The sequence below is a fragment of the Phascolarctos cinereus genome, unplaced genomic scaffold, assembly GCF_003287225.1.
Source record: "Phascolarctos cinereus isolate Bilbo 61053 unplaced genomic scaffold, phaCin_HiC Scaffold_7;HRSCAF=346, whole genome shotgun sequence".
Classification (NCBI taxonomy): Eukaryota; Metazoa; Chordata; class Mammalia; order Diprotodontia; family Phascolarctidae; genus Phascolarctos; species Phascolarctos cinereus.
In genome coordinates this window covers 119,873,332-119,899,167 of record NW_027556180.1, presented here as the reverse complement: position 1 = coordinate 119,899,167, position 25,836 = coordinate 119,873,332, and the positions used below count along the sequence as shown (strand labels likewise).

Below are 25,836 nucleotides of genomic sequence, written 5' to 3'. Positions count from 1 at the left end.
AGCAGAGCCTTTGATAAGGTATCTTGTGCCCTGAGTCAAAAGGAAAAGGGAAGGATGAGCTGGGAGTTTCTCTCTCACAATGTGGGGGAAGAACCAGCTTATTGGAGCTCTGATCCTCTATAGATGTAAGATGACTGCGCACAGAGTCAGTGTGGAACAATGCATGGGTGTGATGGGTAGAGACAACATGGAACTCTGGATGTGTGGGGTCACTAAATAGCTGATGTTCCAACATTTCAGTGACATTGAATGCCACCTTATTGCCAGTCCAACCCATTCTAAAATGTGGGGCAAGAACAATGAGGCATACTCAGACGACAGGCACTCTCAGTCTCTAAAATGATAAAAACTACTGGCCCCTGGTACCTTAATGATCTGAAGGTCATGCAAGGTGTGTTATAGATCTGAGTGTCCTTCAGAGCAGGCCCTCTATAAATGTTGGTGCTTTGGGCCTCAGTTGGTAGAAAATTCTATAAATGAAATAAATAAATATATAAAAATACATAATATATATTATATGAAGATATGAATGCTAGTTGTTATAGCTATGCTAATGAGCTAATTATGATGGATTTCATTAATAAATTAAAATCTTGAGTCTCCTTCCCCCTCCCCCCCAAAAAGAAAATTCGCTAGTCTTGAATTTCATTTCTATCTGGGGCCTTTCCTTGTTCAGTCTTCCTGTAGTTTGCTTCCAATACGGCCTTTTGGTTTGTCTGTCATCCAGGTCTGTCCGTCTGTTATGCTTAGACAGCTGTATGCTCTTCCTGAGATGCTTAAACTTCCTCGTACCCTTTCTTTTCTTTCATTATTTTTGCAGGTGCTATCGATGAACATTGTGTTACATTTTAGAAGTACTGGAAATGCTGCTCCCAGTTCTCAGAGCCATGGACCTGTCATTCATCTGAACAGCTCCTGATGTCCTCCTGCCCTTCACTTGGCTCCCAAATAATTTCCCCAGATAAGTTTTAGTCTTTCCTAGGGTTAGAAGCAACTCAGTCCCTAACAAAGTAGGGCACTCAATAAATACCTTATTGAATAAATGAGTAAAAGAAAGAATAAGGGGACCAAGGCAGTACATCTTGAATGGATAGAGGATTTGGTTCCTTGATAAACAGTTGAGTCCATCTTTTATGGCCATACAAGATAGACTGAAAGAACTCTATTGAATCTTGGAGTGACCCAGAAGTTCAGGAACAGAAGGAAACCACTTTCTTGTGAATTTGGAACTTCAGGCAATCCCTTTCTCCAATATTCATTTTATCCTTACTCTTCTTAACTCTTTCAAGCCAAGAAATTACTGTCTAGCAAATGACTGCCATTTTTTACTCAGTTGGGCTGAAATCATTAAGGCTTTTTCCAGATTCTAAACAGACATCTGGCTCAATGTTTGCCTTTTTCTAGGCAGCAGGAATTAAACATTCAGCAATATTGGTTTCTTGGTTTCTCTAGGGAAGTGGCTCTTTCGGAAATTGTCCCTGTATGTTTTCTTGTTTGGCTTGTTGGAAATTGTACCTCTTGGACAGGCAGTAGTATTTCTATTTCTCATGGTTATGGGTCAGGGCTCTGACCTCCATGTGTTTAAAATCCTTCAATTTTGAATAAAATGCATTTACACAATTCTTCTGACACTGCATTGCCTGAGCTGCGCAAAGGCTAAATCTGGAAAGGTTTAACAGATCAGAATCAATTCTTCCACTTATGCACAAGGGATTAACACAGGCAACTCCCATTAATGTTAATCATCCAAACCTCTCAACTATTAAAGTTTCACTGCTCTCAGGGAAAGAAATCACACATTAGAAGGAAGTGGATAGGAAAGTAAATTATTCCCATACATCTTAGTGCATAGGGAAAAGGGTTGGGGGAGAGAAAGGGTACGTGCATAGAAGACATTTGGGAAATTAAGGTGTTTTCATTACAGAATAGTGAAGAGAAGTCCTTTCTTACCATGTCTCTCTACCTCGCTTTGGCTGAGCAGGCCTACCATCTGTGTTGGCAGGAAGTTTGCCCTTAGCTGTCTGGTGTCATGATGTTTCTCAATTCTGGAGTACCTGCCCTGGTTCCTGGCATTGGCCAAGCTGCCTTTCTGGACTGTAGTTGCATGGATTGGCGGAGGGTCGATGGATTGAATACAGGATTGGACCGATAAAGACCTAGATTCTGGATATTATCCCCCACTGGCTCACCATAAAGCTCTGGACAAATCATTTAGCCTCACTGTGCCCACTTTTTCTTCCATTAAATTGGATTGGGGATCATTTACCTCACAGGATGGGTGGGATCTGCAGATCATATTTTAGCACTTGGGGGATACATGACACTTTGCCTAGGCGATGGGAAGGATAAATCATTGGAGGTTATGTTTGCCAAGAGAAAGAGTTGTGCAAATGTGAAATAACATGGTCTGTCAAATCTGTTTGGGCCTCCTTTACGATGGATGATTAACACATAAATCACCACAGTGGAAAATTAAGTGCTTCCATGGTTATGGATCGATTGGTATAAAAACTGGCGGTAGTATTTAAAGTATACAGACCAAGCTGGCTGTCACCCATCCCACATCCCTCTTCCTCTACTCACCTACCCAAGGCCTGCTCTCTCCCTCTCCCTGATTAAATTCTGCCCTGATACTAGCCACTGAAATGCTTTGTATTTAATTTTTCCTTATTGTGATCATATTGTTTTCCTTTAATAGAGCGTCATCTCCTTCAGACAGGGACTGTTTCCCTTTATCTTTGTATCTAGCACATTATATACATACATACATACATATATATATATATATATATATATATATATACACATATACACACACACATATATATCTGTATATATGTATACATACACACACACATAGAATATATATATATATACACACACACACACCCACCATATATATGTACCTATCTATCTATCTACCCAATAAATTCTGGTTGAATTGAATTCATCAAATTCTGAATAGTACAAATTCCAGTCCTTCCAGATTCTCCTCTAATTTTGATATTCATTCAGGATAGTTAGGGACTATCATTTCATTGGTATAATGAGCTCCTAGATGCCTAAACTTCCTCTACCAATGCAATTTGGCACCTTTGCTGCCATTTATCAAATATAGAGAGGTGTTTAGAACATTAAGTCGTTATGTGGCTTGCCCAGAGACAGAGGTGGGCCTTGAACCCAGGTTTTTTTGATTATCTTTTGACTCTGACAACTTAACCTGTAATATATCTTGTGTGTGTGTGTGTGTGTGTGTGTATGGGTGTTTCTACATTGTCTCCCCAATTGAAGGTAGGGAATGTTTAGCCTTTGTTTTGCAGCTAGGTAGTACCAGTGGGTAGTGCACAGGCCTTGGAGTCAGGAATATCCCTCAATTTCCTCAACTGTAAAATAAGTATAATAATAGAACCTACCTCACAGGGTTATTGTGAGGATCAAATGAAAAAATATTTGTACTTAATAGATACTTGTTCTTTTCTCCTTCTTTCCTCAGTGCTTAGCATGGAGCTAAGCACATGACAAGCACTTTATAGATGCTTGCTGACTTGAAATGACTTCATGTCCAGTACCTTGCTAAGTTGTAGGGGATACAAAAAAGTGTAGCATGTGTTTCTTGTCTGAAAGATTTTATATCTATGTCACACAATGAATAGCTAGAAAACAAGAGATAACTATCAATTTAAAACGAAATGATGAGGGTCCTATGGGCCAGACCATAATTAATGGTCAAATTGTGAACTCAGAAGAAGGAAAGATTACTGGAAGCTGAAGAAATAGAAGACTTCATGAAGGAGGTCAGGCTTGAGTTGGACTTTGAAGGATGGATACAACTTGGACAGGTAGGGAGGACTGGAAAGGGTATTCCAGGTAGTGAAGTTCCCTCCAAAATCTCCCTCTTCACCCTGTCTAGTTATATCTTTCCCAATTCCCAAGACTAGGTACTTGACTAACCTTCTTCATTGATGCTGATCTGGGATGCATCTGTTTTTGTTACAGTAGATTGAAGTTTTTTTCTGCTTTAAACACTTTCATCTCTGATTTCTTTAACCTACTTTGACCGACTAAAGAGGTAAGCAGACTACTTTTACATTTCTCTGTGCCAACACCACAACTTCTGAGATGATTTCATAGGAAGGGAATGAGGTGGATCAAGAAGATGCTAATTGTTAGATGCTAATAATAATACCAGGCAATATTTCAAACCAGTCTTTCAAAAGCATATACAGTTCTGTGGGTTGTTGGTGGCTATGCTAATCTATATGTAGTGAGAGTGTGTATTCCTGACATGGATGATATGGACGAAGAACTTGGCTTGGTGTTTCTGCCAAGATTTCCTCCTGAAAGCAATTATCAGAATTCACCATATGATTTTAATTCTTTGCGGATTTCAAAGGAAGTGCTCCACCATTTTTTTTTGTTTGTTTTGAGCAGGGATCTGGTTATGAAGATGGTAGCTTGTGTGCATTATTTAGAAACTATCATGTCTCTATCCCTCCTGGAAAAGGAGAAGAACAGAATTGTCTCAGTGGCTTTCAACACCAGAAATGGAGAAAATAGAGAAGGGTAACTCCTCTAAATATGGGCAATCTGGGCAGCTGTACTTGGATTAATAATATGAATTTAAACATTTTCCCAACCCCTCATCCATGAGACATGTCTGGTATGGAATTTAATGTTTAAATTTCGCTCAAATTTGAGAATCATATAATGAAAATACCAACACTTCAGTGTAGTTTTGTCCTTGGTTGCACACATGCAACTTCAAAGGACACTGCATGAACAAAGCTGACAGCAGGATTTGCCTCATTGTTATTCTGAGTACTACATAGTGCTATTTGGCTTGGCCTTGAGAGAAGTTTCCAGGGTAGTGCATGGGGATTTGTCTGCAAGACTATGTCGAGGCATGTGTTAAAGGAACCATATAAAAAAAAAATTAATATTGCCATATGGGTGGTGAAGAGAGATAGAGTTCAACAGTTAACCACCCATGTAGCCTTGGGCATATCACTTTTTTCTGTGTCTGGTTGTTGCCCTGCTTTACAGATTGTTTTTAAAGGTCAAATGCTACACTTTTTAAACTCAATTTCTATAGCAGTGTTTTCTAAATATTTTGGATTGCAAACCCTATCAGCAAAATATTTTTGAATGTGTATGTGTATTTGTTATTATATGCATATTTGCTAATTTACAAATTATCTATAATATATTAACATATTATCTATGTTATATAATTAGAAACAATATATTTATCTATTATTAATATCATGTATTTTATTATATAATAAAATAATATGATAAATAAATATATTGATTATGTGATATAATAAATATATGATATACTATTGATATAATTATGTGTTATTTTATATGTATATGTGTGTATATAGCCATACATATACATACATACATGTATATCTATGTATATACATATAACACAGATACATACACACATATGTTTTTGGCTTTGGGGGCTAGGTGACACTGAATGAGTGGTGGCACTGGGAGACTCCTTATATCAACTTGGGCCCCAGGACAGATTGTATATAAGGGGCCTATGATCTCTTTGCTATTTTAATTCAGATGGCTCAAACCTACAACTGGGACCAATGGTGAAGATGGAAGTATTCTCATTTATTTGTTGAAACGGATGTTCATAGTTGCTCCTGGCCATCATGATTAAACAATTATATCCCCCAAAATTGTTACGAACTGCCCCTGATATCACTCTGTCACTGTTTTAGGAAGATTGACTATGTTGGTTAGCACTTTTTGTAATTTTTCTTATGTTTTAACCTGACTCCCATATCTGTTTTTTAGGGTTGTTCTAAGATTGTTTTATGGTGTGGAAGGTCCCCTAGAGAACTTTTAGGACCTTTTCAGCAAGGGTGGGATATGGTAGGCACTTAACCATACTTGGGCAGCTGGTCCTTTCCCACTACTGCAGACACTGAAGGCAAGCTCCCAAAGCTATTGCAGCTTTAGATGATTATTTGGCCCTGCCCTTTGGCTCAGCCCCATCTGACATCTTAGATACCTGGCAGCCTGAGTTATAAAGGGCTTAATCTCTGGTGACTGCAGAAGAAGAGTTATATTTTATATCCATTTTATTCTTAAATTGTGTTTTTTCAATGCTTAAATAGTAGAGGTGAGTTTTAATTGGATTTTATGGTCCATAACTGCTGATTGCATTTTAAACATTTTAAACTACAGAACCTGATGGACTGGCCTAATTTAGGGACTACAATAGCAGGAACACTTTAAAATCATCTGTCCATTTTGTGAGGGTTAGTTGAGTTAGAACTAGATAGTATAATCCACAAATCTATTTAACTGGGTCCATGTAAACTGTAACACACTGCAATAGATTGAAAACAAATAAATGAGTGAAGGCACCATTATCAATTACTTTACATTGCATAACTTGAACTCTTCTCTCAGGAGACCTTTCATTCCTTATGTGACACAGAATCATATGACATATACACTGACTGGGTGTATGTGTCATTTATGTATTAAATCCTAATGAGGTTTATTTTTTTTCTTAATTTTAGATAAAAGTAAATAGAAATAGAAATTCTAATATTTTCTTTTGGTACCCCAATGGATCAGCTTGCTTGCATAACCCTTCAATCGTATGTAGCCTACTTTGGAGACCTGCTGCACTGTTAGTTACTATAATCACATACCACATCCATTATAATCATAGATCACATTTATCTTATATCTCAAAGCTTACAAAACTCTCTCCTCACAATAACACTGTGGAGCAAGAACTGTTATTCCCATTATATAGATGTGGAAAAAGAGGCTTCTAGGAAATTTTTTTTCCAGTTACATAGCTAATGAGTGTTTGAGTCAGAGTTTGAACCCAGGTTTTGTGACTTGAAGATCATTGTTTTTTCCCCCCACAGTTCCACATTACATTTGTGTGACCCTGGGTAAGTCACTTAACTTCTGTTTGTCTTAATCCAGTGGAAAAGGAAATAGCAAACCACTTCAATATCTTTGCAATAAAACCTCATAGACAGTATTGGCCTGCAATGGTTCATGGGGTCATAAAGAATGGAGACACAACTGAATGATAACAAAAACAGTAGTGGGACATTAGACTTTTCTTATCTAGTAAGCTCTTTGAGGGCAGGGAGTGTTTCTTTTTTTGGCTTTGTATCTGTAGAGCTTGGGGCATATGGAGTGTTCAGGGAGGACCAGCATCTACCCTGTGAAGGCTTGCCAAGCCCTTTTCAGGGCTACTCATCTACCTTTGGTATCCACCTTTCACCAACTCTCACCTGTGACTCCAAGAAGCTGTAACATGTACAGGAGCCACGACCCAGTAAACCATCTCAGCAGAAGGGCTAAATCAGGTTGAGGGTAACTGATAGGCCTCAAACCCATTGGTGAGTTAGGGGGATGTCTATCCCGTGCATGTGAAGATGTGTCCTGGCAGAACTGATGGATGAGAACAATTTGTTCCAATGGCAATGAAGGCAGCAGAAGCAGGTGCTGTGGAGTGCTTAGAGCTTGGTCAGACTTCAGAGATGCCACTGCATCCTGGGCCATCTCCAGTCATCTTGACTTTTATCCTGCCACTGGACTTAGATGACTCAGGAAGAGAGCATGAGACTGACAACTTCATGCAATTCTGCCTCGCTTCAATCCCATTCATGCTTAAGTCAAGACATCACCCAGTGATGTTATTGATCCTCCTTGAAAAAATGAAGAACAAGCAACACTCCCTAGAGCTTATCACAATGCTTGGTGCATTTGTTGTAGACACCTAAAAAATGCTTAAATCGAATTGAATGAAAGGCTTATTAAGTGGGGCCAGATTATGGATTCCTGTGACTGCCTGGCTAAGGAGTTTGGAATTTATTTAGTAAGCAATGAGGAACAGGGGAGATTCATTTGGCAGTAGGGAGATCATCTGAAACCAGAGAGCCAAGTGAGCAAGCTTTTGCAGTAGTTCAAGTATAAATTGATTATGACCTGGAGAATAGAGCACTTAACTTCAAGAGTGAGGAAGACCTGGGTTTGCATCCCAACTCAAATGCTTAAGGATGATGTGACCCTAGGGAAGGTACTTAATCTTTCTGGGCTGGGCATCAGTTTCCTTGTCTGCAAAATTAGGGATTGGAATCAATGATCTCTAAAGTCGCTTCCAACTCAAAATCTGTGATATTTAGGCAGTGATGGTAATAAACTGGAATTTAAAAAGAGGGAATTTATCCAAGAACCATCAGAAAGGTAGAAGTGATATCACTTGGTGATTGATTGGGTGAGCAGTGAGTCAAAGATGATTTTGAATTTTTGAGAATAGTAAGAACCATTATCAGTGGCTCCATCTGCCTCAAGTATTTCCCCAGTGCAAGTATTTTCCTCCAGATAGCTATCAAAGTGATTTTCCTAAGGTACAGGTCTGATCTCCAATAGCTTCCTATTGCCTCCGGGATCAAATACAAAATGCTCTGTTTGGCATTCAAAATCCTTCCTAACCTAGCCCCCTCCTACCTTTCTAGTCTTTTTATGCCTTACTCCCTTATTTCCTACTCTTTGATCCAGTAGTACTGGCCTTCTTCCTGCCCCATGAACAAAACTTTTCATCTGTTGACTCTGTGCATTATCTCTGGCTGACTTCCGTGCCTGGGGTGTTCTTCCTCCTCATCTCCTCCTGGCTTCCTTGGCTTCCTTCAAGAACCAGCTAACATCCCATTTTCTACTGGAAATTTTTTCCAAGCCCTCTTTATTCTAATGCTTCTCTCTTTTAATTGTTTCCTTTTTATCGATTGCTTATAATAGCTGTGTTTTTGTTGCTCCCCATTGGACTGTGATCTCTTTGAGAGCCCCTTTTTGTATCCCCAGCACTTAGCACAGTGCCTAGTACATAGCAGATGCTAAACAAGGGTTTGAGTGAAGTTAGGAAGGAGGAGGGGCAAATATTGGGGAAAGATGATGAGTTTGGGTGAGATAGGATTCCAGGTGGAAATGCTCAGGAGGCAATTGAAACTATGGGCTTAGAGCTAAGCTTCATAAAAGGATTTGTTCTGTGAAGTTTGGATTCAGTCGAGGGGCCGCACTTGAGGACCTAGAGAGCCGCATGTGGCCTCGAGGCCACAGGTTCCCCACTGGCTTAGACAATAAGTTCAGTGCTGCCTGTAGGAGCATAGGCAGGGAGTCAGGGTTCCAATTCAATTCAACAAACATTTTAAGTCCAGTGTGTGTGAGGTATCAAGATAAAGAGTTTCTGTCACGAGTAAGTTTTCATTACACTGAGGGGATAGTATGTATATAGAGAGAGGCAATTTGAGGAGTAAAGCAGGCAGGGAAGGCTTCCTGGAGGAGATGATATCTGAGGTGAGCTTTGGAGGAAGATAAAGATTCTTTTCCACCATCCTCTTCTCCTTTGGATAGCTTGGTATGAAGTCTGCAGAGTTGTTGGGGTTTCCTTGTTTACCATTACACTCAATGACAGAATCTCAGACTGATACTGCTGAAGTATGTCTGGAGTCAGCAGATCCCAGGGTCATATTTCATCATGGATTGGTGCCCATTATAACCTGGAAAGGCTTGGCCATGTGATTGGTTTATTGGCACTGACTGTGGATGAATAAGGATGAAGGATGAAATAAGGATGTGGATGAAACATGTCTCTGGCCTTGGTGTTCTAGCCTGTTTTCCTGGAACACGGATAATTAGGATCCCACCACTGGGTTCTGAATTCCATAAAAGTAAACCTTCACATTTGAGGATAAGCCAGGATGGAAACCCACACCTCCACAGGTGTAGGATATTACTTGGTTCAATGAATCTGTCTTGCTTGGTCTGTGGTATAAAAGTTCCACCCCATTGGTGCTGCATCCTTGTTCTGACTTCTCCAGAGCTGAGATGGCTGCTCCTAGGCTAATAATAATAACTAACATTTGTATAGCACTTTAAGGTTAGCAAAGATCACCAGCATCAGATGTCATCTGATATGGATCTGCTTTTAATTACTGATGGCATAAGGTATCTGAAAAACAGCTGTTCTTAGTGACTGGTTAACATATATTTAGGAGCTTCCTGCCATCACTGTTTCCTATGCAATTGAGTCATTGTGAAAGCATGGCTACCTCTAGCCTGCTGCATTTGCCCTGTGCCTAAGTGCATAGAAAGCAATCTTCCACGGCCAAGATTTGCCTCAGTGAAAGTGTCTTCCATTCTGCTACTGTATGCTGTCTACCTTTCCTGGCTATGTTCATAACAAGAAACATTATACTTTTTCTGTGGAACTATGATCACCCTGAAAAAATTTACTTCTACATGCAATATTGCATGGAAACTGATTACCTTTGCTCTCTGTGGCTGCTCTGCCTTTTTTCCCCCCATCATTTTTCAGTTGGGTGGAACTCTTTGTGACTTCATTTAGGGTTTTCTAGACAAAGATACTAGAATGGTTTACCTTTTCCTTCTCCAGCTCATGGTATAGGTAAGGAAATTGAGACGAACAGGGTTAAGTGACTTGCCCAGGGTCACACAGTAAGAGTCTAAGGTTGGATTTGAGTTCCTGTCTTCCTGACTTTAAGCCTGGCACTCTATCCACTGTACTGCCTAGCTGCCCTGCTCTGTCTTAGATTATAGCAATATCTTTTTTTTGGAGGGGAGTTCTTGAAATATTGAATAAGTAAATTATTATAACATTTTTATTTTTCTTGTGATTAAATGTTTATGTTGAACACTGCTTCAGTGTTTACATGGCTTATAGAAAATCTAAGTCAAACATTCTGTTAACTAGAGTATGTTTATTTTAAGCCAATAGTATTAAATTTTGTCCTAGGTTCATAGGTTTAGCACTGGAAAAGACCTTAAAGGGCATCCAGTCCAATTCCCTTATATTACAGATCAGGAAACAGTATCAGAAAGCTTAAATGACTACTCCGAGGTGAGAAAGGTAGAAAGTGACAGGGATGAGATGTGAGTCCAGATCAAATCCATTGAGCTTCCCACTGTGTCCTGCTACCCATCAACTTAGTGCCATTGTAACTAAACTCTTCTGATAAAGAAAATAAGAATTCAGTAAATGTATTAGATATTTGGTGGTTTTAAAATTCCAACATACCTGATTCACAGACCTGAGTGAATAAAACAGATTCTTTTGATTGCTAGAATCACTAGGACTTCTGAACTCTAAAATGCTATGCATTTAGAAATCTGTACCTCAGGCAAGAATCTGCATTTAGTAGATGCACCTTTGAGGGGAGGAGTGCCCACCATTGGTGGTGGTGGTAGTGGTGATTGTTGTTGTTTGTCCTTTCTGGAAGAGGACCATGATGTCAGGGAGGTGATGCCATGACATGCAAGTGAATTTGATTTAAGTGAGGGAGGGCTGTGCAAAGTCACTAGCCTCACTTTCTCCTCTGGAGCCATCTGGGTCTACTGGCCAGATACAGGGAATGAATCAAAGGAAATTGAAGGTAATCCTTTATCTCATGATGAAATTGCTGGCTAAGACCCTATCAGCCCATTTAATTTTAGATTCATTTTCAGATAGGTACTGCCCAAAAATAACAACTGCTAAAATAAGGGATGGTGGGAGGTTTATTCTGAATATTAAACTGAATAATTGTAGAAAAAGTTATAGTAACTCCTCTTCTCTCTATAGATTCATGAAACTTTAAAACTGGAAGAGATCTTGGCAATCTTCTATCAGGAGTTAACAAGCTCATATGGTAGGTTAAATTCAACCCATGGTCTACCAGCTAAAAATGTGTTTTGTTTTGTTTTGTTTTTATATTTTAAAAATAAAGTTTCATTGTGTATAAAAATCACCATTGTACAAAATTAGGCCTCAGAATTTGGCTCTCTGCTGACCCTTGATCTAGCCTGATACTCTTGTTTTATAAATTAGGAAATGGAGGCCCAGAAAAGTGACATGATTTGCCCAAAGTCTCATCGTCAGTGGCAGTTTGCTTCCCAGCTCTTTCTTCCTATATCTCCAGGGGGAAAAGCATCATTTCTGAGACACTACGGCATCTACTTTCTTGCTGTTATTCAGAAGATTGATATGATCTATAACTTCAAATTCCCTCACCTTGGTAATTTCAGCAGTGCATCTGAGCCATTCATGTGTGACAGAATACTACAGAGGTCAGGGGAACAGGTAAAATTTCCCTTGAGAGGGACCATATCCCTGGGTTCTGGTTCTCCATTTTTCAGTTCTCAGCATTCCAGTACCTGGAGTTGGGATTACCTTTATAAAAGATGCCCTTTATTTACCCTCTAACCACCTACCCATCAAAGCTTTCTCCTCACTAGTCAGTCAAGGGCAAGTCAGACATTCTTACTCCAGCATTTCATAGGTTGTTATGTCTGCATAAAGGTAAAGAGATTAAAAGGAAGAAACTCACTGAGCCAAGAGGAGAATGAGGGGGCTTTAGGTGGGGAGATCTGGAAGTAACTGTTAATATCAGGGAAAAGAAGAAAGGCAGAAAAAGACATCAGGAGAGAGAGAAGATGATGGAAGCCAGAAGGTATGGGGATGAATGAATATTCCAGTGTGTCTGTGAAATACTGGCTCATTGTACTCAGGTCATAAGATTTTAAAAATGTTAAGGCCCAGGGAGATGAGCTAAAGTTCAATGCCTTTATTTTATAGATGGAGAAACTGGGGCCCAGTAAGGTAAAGTCATTTGCCCAAAGTCACATGGTTAGTAAGTGGCAGACCAAGGGTTTGAGCCCAGATTTTCTGATTCTAAATTAGTATTCTTTTCAATTAGCTCCTAGATTTCTTCTTCTGATCTGGAAGCTGCTCTCACTACTCTCACTACTGCCATGGGGCCCATTGAGGCAAAACTGAAGCTTAATACTGATGGACCAGCAGCAGCTATGTCCTGTAGCCCCACATGGGCTATTTTGAGTCCCAAGGCCTTTTTATTCCTTTAATAAACTTGAAGAATATCACTTGCTTATAGTCACATAGCTAGCAAGTACTGAAGCCAGGATCTGAACCAATTCTGAGGAAAATATTTTGTAAATCTTAAAGTGTTAAGTGTGAACTACTGTTATTGCCTGGTCAATCATCAACAAGCCTCTATTAAGCACTTACTATGTGCTAAGCACATACAAACAAAATGAATAATCCCCGATCTCAATTTCTCAGAAATGATGCTTTCCCCCCTGGAGGTGTGGGAAGAAAGAGCTGGGAAGCAAACTACCATTGACTATGAGACTTTGGGCAAGTCATGTCACATTTCTGGGCCTCCATTTCCTAATTTATAAAATAAGAGGGTCAGGTTAGATCAATGGTCAGCAGGGAGTTTATATTCTATTGGTGGGGTAGGGAATCACATATAGCTACGTGTGTGTGTGTGTGTGTATATATGTATATATATGTATATGTATATATATGTATATGTATATATATGTATATGTATATATATGTATATGTATATATATGTATATGTATATATATGTATATGTATATATATGTATATGTATATACACACACATACACACAAACACATATATACATATATGACATTATATCATATTAAAAATAAATATAAAATAGTTTAGGATCAGAAGAAACTTACAGTTGGAAAGGTCAGGAAAAACCTTTATGTGGTGCTTAAGTTATCTTGAAAAAATAAGAAGGGGATTTGGATCTGTAGTTACTGAAGTAGACTGTCAATTGATCCTTGAATATATATTTTTGGACCTAGCCAATGAGAGGGTTTCTCATTTGACTATGTTCTATGTCTATTATTTGTATTGTGGGGTGTATTTGCTGTGAACGGCACCCTAAGGGGATTATCTTGTGTTCTAGGTTAACCATTCTTATATGATTAAATGCTGTTGTGTTTTTTAATGCTGTGCTGTTTAAATCCAGATGGTTTTGTAAGAGATTGCGAAATTCAAAACTTCAGGGAGGACTGTGATAGGCCAGGCCTGTACAATGTACAGCCCATGGACCACTTGCAGCCCATTGAACAATTTCTAGTGGTCCACAAAAAAATGTAGAGGCTATAAAAGAAAGTAAAGGTGTAAGGAGTGCACTGTCCATGCCCCGCTTCACCTGCCTTCCACTAGTCACTACTGCATCCACCATTGGCAGGTGGTTGCTACTGCACACTCTCTCCTGTTTTTCATGTGACTGAAGGCAACCAACCATCGTCAGTCTGTCTAGTCTGAGAGGAGCGAGAGTTGTATCTTTTCACTGTGTTTTTGGTCATTACTGGTGTTGAACAGAGACAAAGTGAGTGCAGCCACGTGCCAACACAGCTGATGTCTGTTATGCAATGAGCGGCAACAACTCAAGGGCTTCTTCCCCTCCCTCGCTGCACACCCACCCTCTAAATTTCATGAGTGTCTGGCACCCTCTCCAACACCAGACACTCAGTTCAGTATTTCTTTGCATGTGGGCAGTTGCTGTGGAGATTTTTAGGTTTTAACATTAAAGTTTTTGGGGTGAGTTTATAAAATGGGTGACAAAAAGGAAAAGATGATCGAATCAGAACATAGAGCATTTAATCTGGAGTGGACAAATAGATATTTGTTTACTGACAAGAGACAAAATATCCTGCCTGGTTTGCTGAGATGTAATAGCTGTTCCAAAGGAATACAATCTTCCTCGCCATTTTGAATCGAAACATCCTGACTTACACAAATTGGATACCAATGACAAACTAATGTGTCCAAATTATTGAAAAATCTCTGTGGGAAATAATGTTTTTTTCAAGAAAGTAAACTCAGAAAATGAGGTGGCTACTAATGTTTGTTTTCAGATTTCTAAAGAAATTGCTGCTTCTGGGAAGTCTTTTACTGAAGGTGACTTCATAAAGAAATATTTGCTGATTGCAGTTTCTGGATTATGTTACAATAAAAAAAAGTGTTTTTAAGAATATAAGTTTGTCCCGTATGATCATGCAGCGAAGAGTAGCTGATGATAAACTGATCACTGACAAGAAGTGTAATATGTCCCATTAAATAAATGTGAATAGTAAGAAAACCTGAAAAAATGTGTCATTTAACAAAGTAATTTTTTAACATTAATGTGATTTCATGACAAAAATGTTAAATAAGTGTAATTAATTGATATTACTTGAAATTTCCCTTTTTGAAATATGATTTATTTGCAAAATAGTTTAATCATTAAATATACCCTTACTTGGAAAGTGAACCACTAAAAACCTATCTGTGGCCCAAGGAAATTTAGCCTATTTTAATTTTGGCCCCTACCTACTGCTAAGGTGTGCAGATCTGCAATAGGCTATTGAGATAAGCTCAAGTTGATTTCTATTTAATTGAATTCTCCACGGGAAGAGTAAAGTCTGAAACCTGAATGATGAGAATTCTGTGATTTGTAGTTCAGTTGGCCTGAAGCCCATGAGAGAGATGGAGCTATTGTGGTCTTTGAGCTTGGGATGTGGGTAAGGGAGAGGAAGGTTGGACTTTGGTTGTAACCAGGAATAAGGTGATGACCCAGGCAACAGGGCATATAGCCCCTGAAGGAGTGATCATCATGGTGGGTCATCAGATAGACACTTGCTGGCATCCTAGAACAAAGAATTCAGATCAAAGCTGCTCATTATAACTTACCCCTTTAAGAGAGGGGGGTCTGAAAGTTTTTTTTACTCTCTTAAAATTCTTTGTGGCTAACAGGTAATTTTTATAATTTCCCCTTGCTGTTTCTTTAAGCTTTTTTTATTGTGATTTTTGCTTTATATAAAAATCTGTTTCGAATACTTGAATTTATGTATCACATTTTGGGCTAGAAAAGGAGAAATGAAAGATTCCAGTAACTATGTGGGGGTACATAGAACTAAAAAAAAATAGGTCAGAGAACTAAATTGATATGTTGTCCTAATGATAATATATCAACTCTGATCTGGGGGCTCAAGAGCTATATGTGGTTTTAAAATTGATAAACTGTATTTTAAGCTCCCTAAAATAGTAGAGAAAGGGAGTTATGTGGAATTGAAGAAATTTTGCCTCCAGGCTAGAAAGTGAGCTCTTTGTGGTAGCAGGGAATACCCTGGTAGGAATCAGCTTTACTAAAATGCCTGCAGGATGAGGGAGTAAAAGGGTGAGTATTCAATCACCTTTGCTCCCCAATGACACCTGGTGAGTACCCAAGAATGAGGGACAGACAGTAGCACAAAGGCATAGAAATGGGATGCGGAGGGCCATGTGTAAAGAACAGCAAGAAAGCCAAGTTGGCTGGATTGTAGAGTACAGGAGAGGATGCTTAATGAGGCCAGAAAGGCAGGTCAGGACCAGGTTGTGACGAACTTTAAAAAAACCAAATAGAGGAATATGTGTGTGTGTACATGCGTATATACATATATACACACACATACATACACAGAGGACTATATATACACATATATGTGTGTATGTGTATGTCTGTATATACACACAAACATATATCATATAATATATTATTATATATTTTTTATATATTATATATAATATATATACACACACATAGTCATCATAGAGGCAATAGAGAGCTATCGAAGGTTATTGAGTGACATAATGAGATGTGGAAAACCAGTTCGGCAGAATAGGGAGAGAGAAAAGTTTCTCAATTGGTAGCCAGAGGGCCTGAGTTCAAATCTTGCTTCTGTCACTTCTTTTGTCCTTAGTTTCTTCCTATGAGATGATGGGGCTGGACTCTCTAAGGTCTCTTTTGGTTATAATCTGATAAAGCTTTAGGAAATTGTAGAGTTGGAGGGCCAACCATCCCAACCATGACTTCCCATGACCCAGAAGGAAAGAGTTGCATCTGGGTTGCCTTCAAAGCTGACACACTCTATTAGAGAAACAGTGAAATTTGTGCTTCAGTGCTTTTGCATTAAAAAACTAACACCTCAGCTACTTTCTCATAACAAAAAAGGGAAAAAAGAAAACGAGAAGAGAAGCCCTTTTGGTACCCTTGCAATAACAGGGTAACACAATAGTTAAAATGAACATCCATTCCTTTCAGTCCCCTTTGACTTGAGACCAGACTTATCTTTGCATCTTGGCTCACTTAGTCCGTTGGAGTCCAAGTCTTAAGAAAACCACGTGGGCTGGACTTTTCAAAGGCCAATAGTGTGGGAGAATTTGATTTTCAGATTAGGGATTTTGCTGCTCTGCCAATTAGTGAGTGAGTGGTTGATAAAGGAAGATAAGGAATTTCATTATAGGATATGATGTTTTGTCATACTTTGAGAAAATAAATGATCTGATGTTCTTTAGATTAGAGAATCAATACAATGCCAATCCATTATTAAAACAAAATAAAGTCTAAGGAAGGGCAGGATGAGCCTGGAGAAGGCCTTTGCCCCAGGAGTGCTGCATCTTTACCATTTCAGACTGATGGATGTTTTAACTGTCCTGAAAGCTCTCCAAAGAAATGATACAGTCCCCAACAGTGAATCATTCTTAACCGATTTTTATCTTCCTCCCTCTATTCTCTTCCTGCCCTGCTGTAGAGTTCCCAATGCTGCGCTATTGGGGTATCACTGCCACTGTTCAATTACAGAAAAAATGCACATATCTCACTTCTGCAACTAAACTGTAAGGTCCTCAAGGACAGGTGCCAAGTCTTTTTATCTTCTTATATCTCTATCACCTACCCTAATCTCCTGACATTCAGTAAATGGGGTTATATTAATGATGTCAATTATGTTAGTGATGATGTCATTGCCTTGATTATCTTTTTTGTTGCTACTCTCTAGCACCCAGGGTCAAAAAGTGAAGTATTTCGTCTCCAAAGTTTTTGCCTCTGGGTTTGCAGTATTTCCCCTCTTTCCATCAATGATGGCCTCACCCTCTTTATTGCCCTGAAGTGTGGCATGCTCAGATTTTCTTCAGTCCATTGAATGATGACTATTTACTTCAGGGTGGGAGACTCTCAGAGAAAAGCTATGTACAACTAAACTATACATGTACAATGAAATACTCCTGTGCCATGAGAATTGATGAAAGGGACAGTTCCAGTGACACCTGGGAAGAGTGGCGTGAATTGGAACAGAGTGAAGTGAACAGAAGCGGGAGAACAATTTATACAATAACAGTAACACTGTAAAAACAAGCAACCTTGAAAGACTTAAGAACTCTTGATCAATGCAATGGTTAAGCATGATTCCAGAGGGCTGAGGATGTAGAACACTAATCAATTTCTTTCAGAGAGGTAAAGAAATCAAAGTGCAGAATAAGACTTGCATTTTTGGACATGGCCAATGTGGGAACTTGTTTTGCTTGACTATGTATATTCATTACACAGGTTTTTCCCCCCCTTAATTGCCATGGTGGGAGTGTGGGAGGCAGAGAAAATCAGCTTTTGTTCATTAAAAAAAAAGTTAATTGAAAAAAAAGCTAGTTAAGTCACACATGCACAGCATTTTGTTATTTAAATTTGCACTTCCAAGTCTTCTTTATTATTATTCCTTTTTTAATCAGAAGAATTTTCTTTAAGCCCTGTCCTGAGTAGTCACTGTTTTTTTTCTTAATACCTTACAGCTATGATGGTAGTGTATTCCAAAGTGGAACCCTGGCAATTATGGGGTTAAATCCAGAGTAAAGCAATGCATTATTGGCAAGACCCAGCAGAGGGTGACAGAGTCCTCATCAATGGTGATAATGCTCAACACGTAAATTAAGTTTTAAAGTTTACAAAGCACTTTTCTTATGACAGCCTTGGGAGGTAGATAGTACCAATATTGTCCCCATTTTACACATAAAAACAAAGGCTCACAAGATAAGTGATTTGCTCATAATTACCCAACTAGTAAATTTTAGTTAAGATTAGAACCTAGGTCTTTTAACTCAATACTTTGTTCTTTCCATTATACTACACTCTGCCCCATTGTGTTTTCAAGAGTAGGTATAGCCACCCAGCCTTAATTGCCTGTAACTGCAAATGCTAGTTTATTCAGAGAAGATACGAACCTTAGATCAAGTATAGATATCTTATTGGAAAGTTTGGCTCAGGCTCTAGAGGAATGAGGCACCACACTTCAGAGAAGTCAGGCAGGAACATGGAAGGAAACCAGAGACATAGGAGATGAGGCAAAGAACAAAGGTCAACCAGCTCCGTGGGTGGGGAGGTTAGTAAGATCATGGATGGAAAGTCAAGAGTTCTGATAATTACCAATCAGTTGATGCCAAAGCAGCAGAAGAGATCTGAGAAGGCCTATCACCGTTGGTTGTATGCATATGTTGTCCACAGGTCTAATGCCATTCATAAAGCTTCCACTTGTCTACCACCTACTCTCATCTCGACTTCTTGTTTCCATTACCACCTACTGAAATTAATCTCTCGAAGTTCCCCAGTTGACCTTCTTATCTCCACATTCATTCACTTTTTTTTTCAGTCTCTGCTATCCTTAATCTCTACACATCATCTGACACAGTCGACCACCTCTTCATTCTGGCTAGACTTTCCTCCCTCAGCTCTTGATAAATTTTGCTCTTGTGCTTCTGTTTCATAACCATTTTAGACTTCTTTGCTGTCTCTTAAGCCTCTAGACTCAGGTCACAGGACATTGAGTTGGAATGGACCTTAGGATCACATAGTCCTATTTTTCCTCATTTTATGGATGTAGAAATTGAATCCTAGACAGTGGAAGGTTCTTGTCCACATAATACAACTAGTCAGTGTCATGGCTAGCAAGAGAACATAAATCTTCTCATTCCATTTGCTCTATCTATAGAATCATGGCTGCCCTAATAACTTTTTCCCAATTTCTTCCTTCTCTCTTCTTTGACCTGTAATAATGTGACCGACATCCCATGTCTCATACTTTAGGTACAATTTCTCTTTCTAATTCCGTCTTCCTTCTCAGGTTTCACAACACCTCCTCCTGCCCCAGTGGTTCTCTCTCCATTCTCTGTGCCCTAGATCTCAAGATACCCTCTCCTTTTCCATTCTCATGATCACTATCTTAGTTCAGTCTCTCTCTACAATACATATGGAAGTAATAACAGCCTAAGTAGGGCTTCCCATCCCTACTTCATTCCCTCTTTTGTAACATCCTCAGAATGTTTGGGGCAGCTGGGTGGTGCAGTGGATAGAGCACCAGCTCTGGATTCAGGAGGATCTGAGTTCAAATTCGGCCTCAGACACATACTAGCTGTGTGACTCTGGGCAAGTCACTTAACCCCATTGCCTAGCAAAAAAAAAAAAGGAAGAAAGAAAAAAAAATAACATCCTCAGCATCGTTGCCAAAATTATGTTTCTTTTGTATTAATCAGACATATCACTCCTCTGTTTGACACTTCCCATAGGATGCCCTTTGACTACAGAGTAAAATTCTAATTATTTAGCTTGACATTTAGATTATTTTGTAATTTACATGAGGAAAGGGGCTGTGATTTATACATGATTGAAAGCCATTTATTTGGTGTGTACTGTGTTGCAAGCACTATGCTAAGTGCTGGGAATGAAAACAGAAAAACAAGACAATGCCTGCTCTCAAGGGGCTCCCACTTTAATTGAAGATTGTTGCTGTGTTGTTCATTCTTCCTTCTTGAAGAGGACCATTGGCATCAGGAGGGTGATGTCTTGATTTGCAAGTGAATTGGATTTAAGTGAGACAGGGCTGAATTGGAGAAGACAATACATGTAAGAGAGTTCAGTGTCAGGGAAGATGGGAAGACCTAGAATTCCTAGGGGTGCAGAGGTAGAAAATATGGCAAAATCCCTGTATCCTTATGGTACATTAGCAGGTCAGATGGCAGATGTAGTGGTAAGGCAGATGGTTAAGTCCAGTGATCCCCCACTTCACCAAAAATAATTGTGGTTGGTGAGTCCCAGCTTGTCCAGGTATGAGTAGCTACGTTACTGTCCTGGAGGGGAAAAGGGAATGTAAAGAGGAAGAGTCTTCCTTCTTGGTCAGCTGATATCCCAGTTTTGTATTTCTCTGAGCACCTACCACACTGATCTATATCCACTAGGTACTTAATAAATGTTTGTGGAATTGCACTGACCTAGTACTTGGTCTTCTCAGTCTTTAGCAGAGTATGTCTAGCCCCTGACACCCAGACCTACACTCACTGAAATCTTCCTGGATTAAGTCCCTATAGGAATGTGATTCTGAGCCTACATGAGCTCTAGGGTTTTTGTTTCAGGATGAAACTACTCTCTCTCTATATATACATGAATGCCCATGGAATCTTCTGACTAGCCATTTTACTGTTTAAAGGGATTTAATCAGTCCCTTAATCAGTTTTCTTGAGTTTTATTCTTCTCCATCAGCACATTCTGGATGCCATTTCACTTCCTTTCCTGGTTCTCAAGTGTTTTCTTACCAGCAGATTGTCTCAGATCCTTCACTCTGGGTCAGTTTAATCTTAAACTCAATTTCTCCACTTCTTTAACTTTTCATACTTCCAACCACTGGCTTCATTTGCCCACTTGGTCTAGCCAAAAACTTTCATTCTTCTAAGGAGAAATGACACACCCCGGTCTGTACTTCAAATTCAAAGACAGAATTAGCAAGAACATGGATTTTTTCAACCTTAACCTGCTGTCTAGTCATGCCTCCTTCACCTTGTACTTGAAAAGATGATTATTTTTAACCCAAATATAAGTTCCTTTTTGCATAGCATAGCTTTTGAAAGGGAGTGGCATAATAAAAAGGGTATTGGGTTTGAAGGAATAAGTTGTTCAGTCCTTTCCAATTCTATATGATTCCATTTGGGGCTTTCTTGGTAAAGATACTGGAGTGGTTTGTCATTTCTTTCTCCAGCTCATTCTACAGAGGAGGAAACTGAGGCAAACAAAGTGACTTGCTCAGGGTCACATAGCTAGGAAGTTTCTCAGGCTGAATTTGAACTCTTGTCTTCCTGACTCCAGGCAAGGCACCTGCCCATGGAAGCATAAGATATGGATTTAAATCCTAGTACTGATACTTGCCACCTGGGTGAGCTTGGACAAATCACTTAACATCATTGTGATCTAGTTTCCTCATCTGCAAAAAAGAATAATTTGGGTTAGATGCTTTCCAGTTTGGGGTTGCTGGGAACCCCAAAATGTCAGGGTATAGTGTGGTATCTCCTTGGAAAGAATTCACTCACTCAAACCTTCCAGTCAAAGTGGCAAGGTTTATTTTAGCCAGTAGTGTGGGGGAGATTCTTAGGGAATCTGCAACTTAATAGGAGTAAGACTGATGCTTATATACAAAACAGACAGTGAAAGGATCTGGATGGGATTAAGGAATGGTAAATAGTCCGGGGTGGGCCAGGTGCAATAGTGAAAGGACTTAATAAAGTAGGCTAATTAGGTGACCTAGATGGGATTAAGGAGTGGTGGGTATATTTAAGTAGTTTGGGGTGGGCTAAGAGCTACAGTGAAAGGAATGTCAAATAAGCTAATTAGGTGATCTAGGTGGGCTAAGGTGGGCCAGTTGCCTTGGGTGGAGGTGTTAGTGATCTGGACTGCTGAAATGTATGGGAAAATTCAGGGACTGGGTTGCTTTCAAAGACATGGTCTTTTCTTTTTAGGGGTCCAGGTCACATCACCCCATCACTTCCAGCTCTAGACCTACATACCATTTCTTGACCTCTATTCATCCTATCTGCATTTTCGTTTACCTCAAGGTCCTTGACCAAAGTTAAACTAAATACTACTTCTGAGTAGAAATATTCTTTGTCATGGAGCCCACCTAGTTATTTGCAATGGAATAGGCCTGAAAGTATTGTTGTGATCTATGGAAAATGTCAGACAGTGAGACTGGCTTCCAAATCATATCTGCCCAGTTGGTTTCAGGGCCTACCTTTGGTTCCAAATTTGCAAAGTAGTCTAAGAGCCAATATAACTTTTGGTGGTTTCCTAGCTTGGAACATGTTTGGTCTTTAGAGATGCAAGGATATGGGAAATAGTTAATCTCCAATTCATTTGTTGGCATTTGTCTCATAGGAGGACTCCAATATTGTGCTAATATTCTGGGGGAACATGTTTAGTATGTCCTTTCATCGGTATCTTGTGACCTTCCAACTGATTGGGCATAATTAGTAAGATAGTTTCCTGAAAACATTCTACTAATCTTTTAATAAGTTTAAAAGGCATTATTCACATAATCACAGAAATATATCGAACTCCAGAAATGTATTTACAGTCTTTTTTAGAAACACAGATGTAGTCTAGGTAAATAACACAAAACAGTTATTCTTCTGCCAAAAGAAAATGCTCTGTTTGTATTAATCTATTTTTTTTATACAGGCAAACAGAACCACTCATATCTTAGAAAGATACAGGAAAGATCAAGTTTTTAGCCATATTGGTTTTTTTATTAGTCTGTATGATTATTCATCTCTAGCAGTTCAACTTTATCTCTTTTTTATCTCACTGTAGGATGCTATAGGAAGGCCACCATACTTTTAAGTCAACATGGTTAAAATGCTCAATATCATGTTATCTTGGCTTGTGCACAATTGAGCTCTATCTTCCGTTTCTTCTCTCCACTATCAGCACGCAACAAAAAAATATTTTGAAGGCAGTGACTCGCCAAAATTGTGTGAACTGCAGAAAGGGAGATATCTGGATTAGGAATTATCCATTCCTTGGTAATGCTTTAGATTGTTTAGGATATCAGAATTATACTGATTGTAAATATGAGCTGCAGTGGAGAGGGTTAGTAAATGTAGCATCTCTACAGGTGACAAGAGAGAGCAAGACTCCTTCTCTTTCTCTGACTAGATGATCCAGGCACTCTACAATACACTCTGGCTCACATTCATAGACAGAGCACATTGGCTTCCTGAAGACCTGTCCTAATAAGATGGTAGTTTCTTGTGTCCCTACTAAATACACACATATATGTGTATACATGTACACCTTGGGAAAAAAACAGAATTCTAGGAGTAGGGACACAATATATATACAAATGTATGTGTATATGTATATGTATATAGATAGATAGATACACACACATATATGCATGCATATATGTATATGTAAATATATGTGTATGTTATATACAATATACATATGCATGTGTATATGAAACATACACATATATGTTTATATATATACACATACATGCACATATTTTGTGTATGTCTATCTCCTTGCTCATAAAATCTTTGGTTTTAGAGCTGGAATGAATGGATGAATGAATTATTATGTACCAGGTTCTGTGATAAGGATACAAATCCCAAATGGAAGGTAGTCTCTACTCTCAAGGAGCTTACATAGTAAGAGGGGAAACAACACATATAAGAGAGTGGTAGCCAGGGAAAGGGGTTTGGACTAGGAAATCACAGAGATGGTAGAGTCATAAGGCAATTGATTGGCAATTATCCTTTCAAGGAATGGTAGCCTAACCTCCTTCATTTTACAAATGAAGAAACTAAGACCCAGGAATTTTAATGCCTTGCATAATTAGTTAACTAACTGCATGCACCATTAGTAAATGGAAGAGCTAGGGTTGAAATACAGGCCATCAAGTATCAAATCCAGGGTTCTTTCTACAATGTCATGTAGAATCTCTAATATGTGATTTAACAAGATCATGTGTTTTGTCAGTTAACTAATATATGGTGCTGATTTTAACTTACCAAGCACTTTATAACTGAAGTCCTCACTGCTTTAACCATCCTTGTTCTATTTGCTTTATTGAACAGTTCTTGAATCCTCTTCCCTCATAGGATCTCTACAGTGGACTTGCTAAAGAACTCTCATGGAAATTGAATAATCTGGCCACAGTGGGAGGAAGCAACATTTCTGGAGAATTTATTGAGAATCTTGATTGAGGGTGAGTGGAAAAGGATTAGCTGTAGAAGTTCTAGGGCTCTACATTGGAATTTTTTTTCTCATATTTATAGGTCTAGAATCTGTAGTGGCACAGGTGTGTGGAACTGAAACCAGCATGCTGACTCCTGAGCCTTGGGCAGTTTCTTGTCATGCTCTGCCATCTCATGGAGTAGATCCAAGTATGATTCAGTGGAGCTTCTGAGGCAAATGGGAGCACCATGCATGGATCAGCTGTGGAAGAGTGTAGAGCTAGATGAGATGCTGGCCAGCTGACATGTGTAATATCTGTGTGGTATATGTGATCTGACATCATGCTCCTGGAATGCCCCTCATGGTTTCTTTTTTTCTTGCTTTTTATATTCTTTCCTTCCTTCCTTCCTTCCTTCCTTCCTTCCTTCCTTCCTTCCTTCCTTCCTTCCTTCCTTCCTTCCTTCTTTCATTCCTTCCTTCTTTCCTTTCCTCCTTTCCTCCCCTCCTTCTCTTCATCTCTTCCTCTTTCTGTCTTTTATTTGAGGATACAATTAATTCACACAATCAAAATGAAAACTCAAAACCAAATGAAATAGCTATTAGTTCTTCTTGTGAAGACCTGAACTCATACAATCTTAAAATCAGAAGTTAAGAAATAGGAAGACTTTCAAAGGATCATTAATCTCTCTTTTTTTGTATAACTATTCTATATAACATGAGTGCTTAAGAGAAAATTAGGTCTTTACAGACCCAAATTTTGCGGATTGTGTGTGTTTAAGTGCTGTATTCTGGGAAGTTTTCCTGGTGCTCATTAATTCTTATTGCATTTTTGTGCATAAGGCAAGTACAAATGACTTCCTCCTTTGCTACAGCTGAAAATCTGACAGCAAACATAAGATGAAATCAAGAGTAGAATCCTCTATTTTCTGGTATAAATCTCTTCCCCTTAAGATATTAACACGCTAAAACTTACAAAATCTGTCAATGATGTGCTTTTCTAGAATGTAGGCAGTTCAGTTCACCCTTTGCAGGTGTGCACTTCATTAAGGAATCGTATTTGAAACTTTTTCAGGATTATTACTCATCATTAACAAAGCATGAACATAGTTTAATTACAGTAGAACTAGTAGTTATAGGTGATGCTGTCCATG

At 38.9% G+C, this 25,836-nt stretch overlaps 1 long non-coding RNA gene across 1 annotated transcript in view; it reads left to right on the top strand.

Annotated features, from left to right (window-relative positions):
- Positions 1-25,836, top strand: part of LOC110212486 (uncharacterized) — a 523,454-nt gene that overhangs the window by 35,451 nt on the left and 462,167 nt on the right. Inside the window, exon 2 of the long non-coding RNA XR_002325678.2 lies at positions 11,636-11,702. This is a non-coding gene — a long non-coding RNA (uncharacterized LOC110212486). The remainder of the gene's footprint in view (positions 1-11,635; positions 11,703-25,836) is intronic.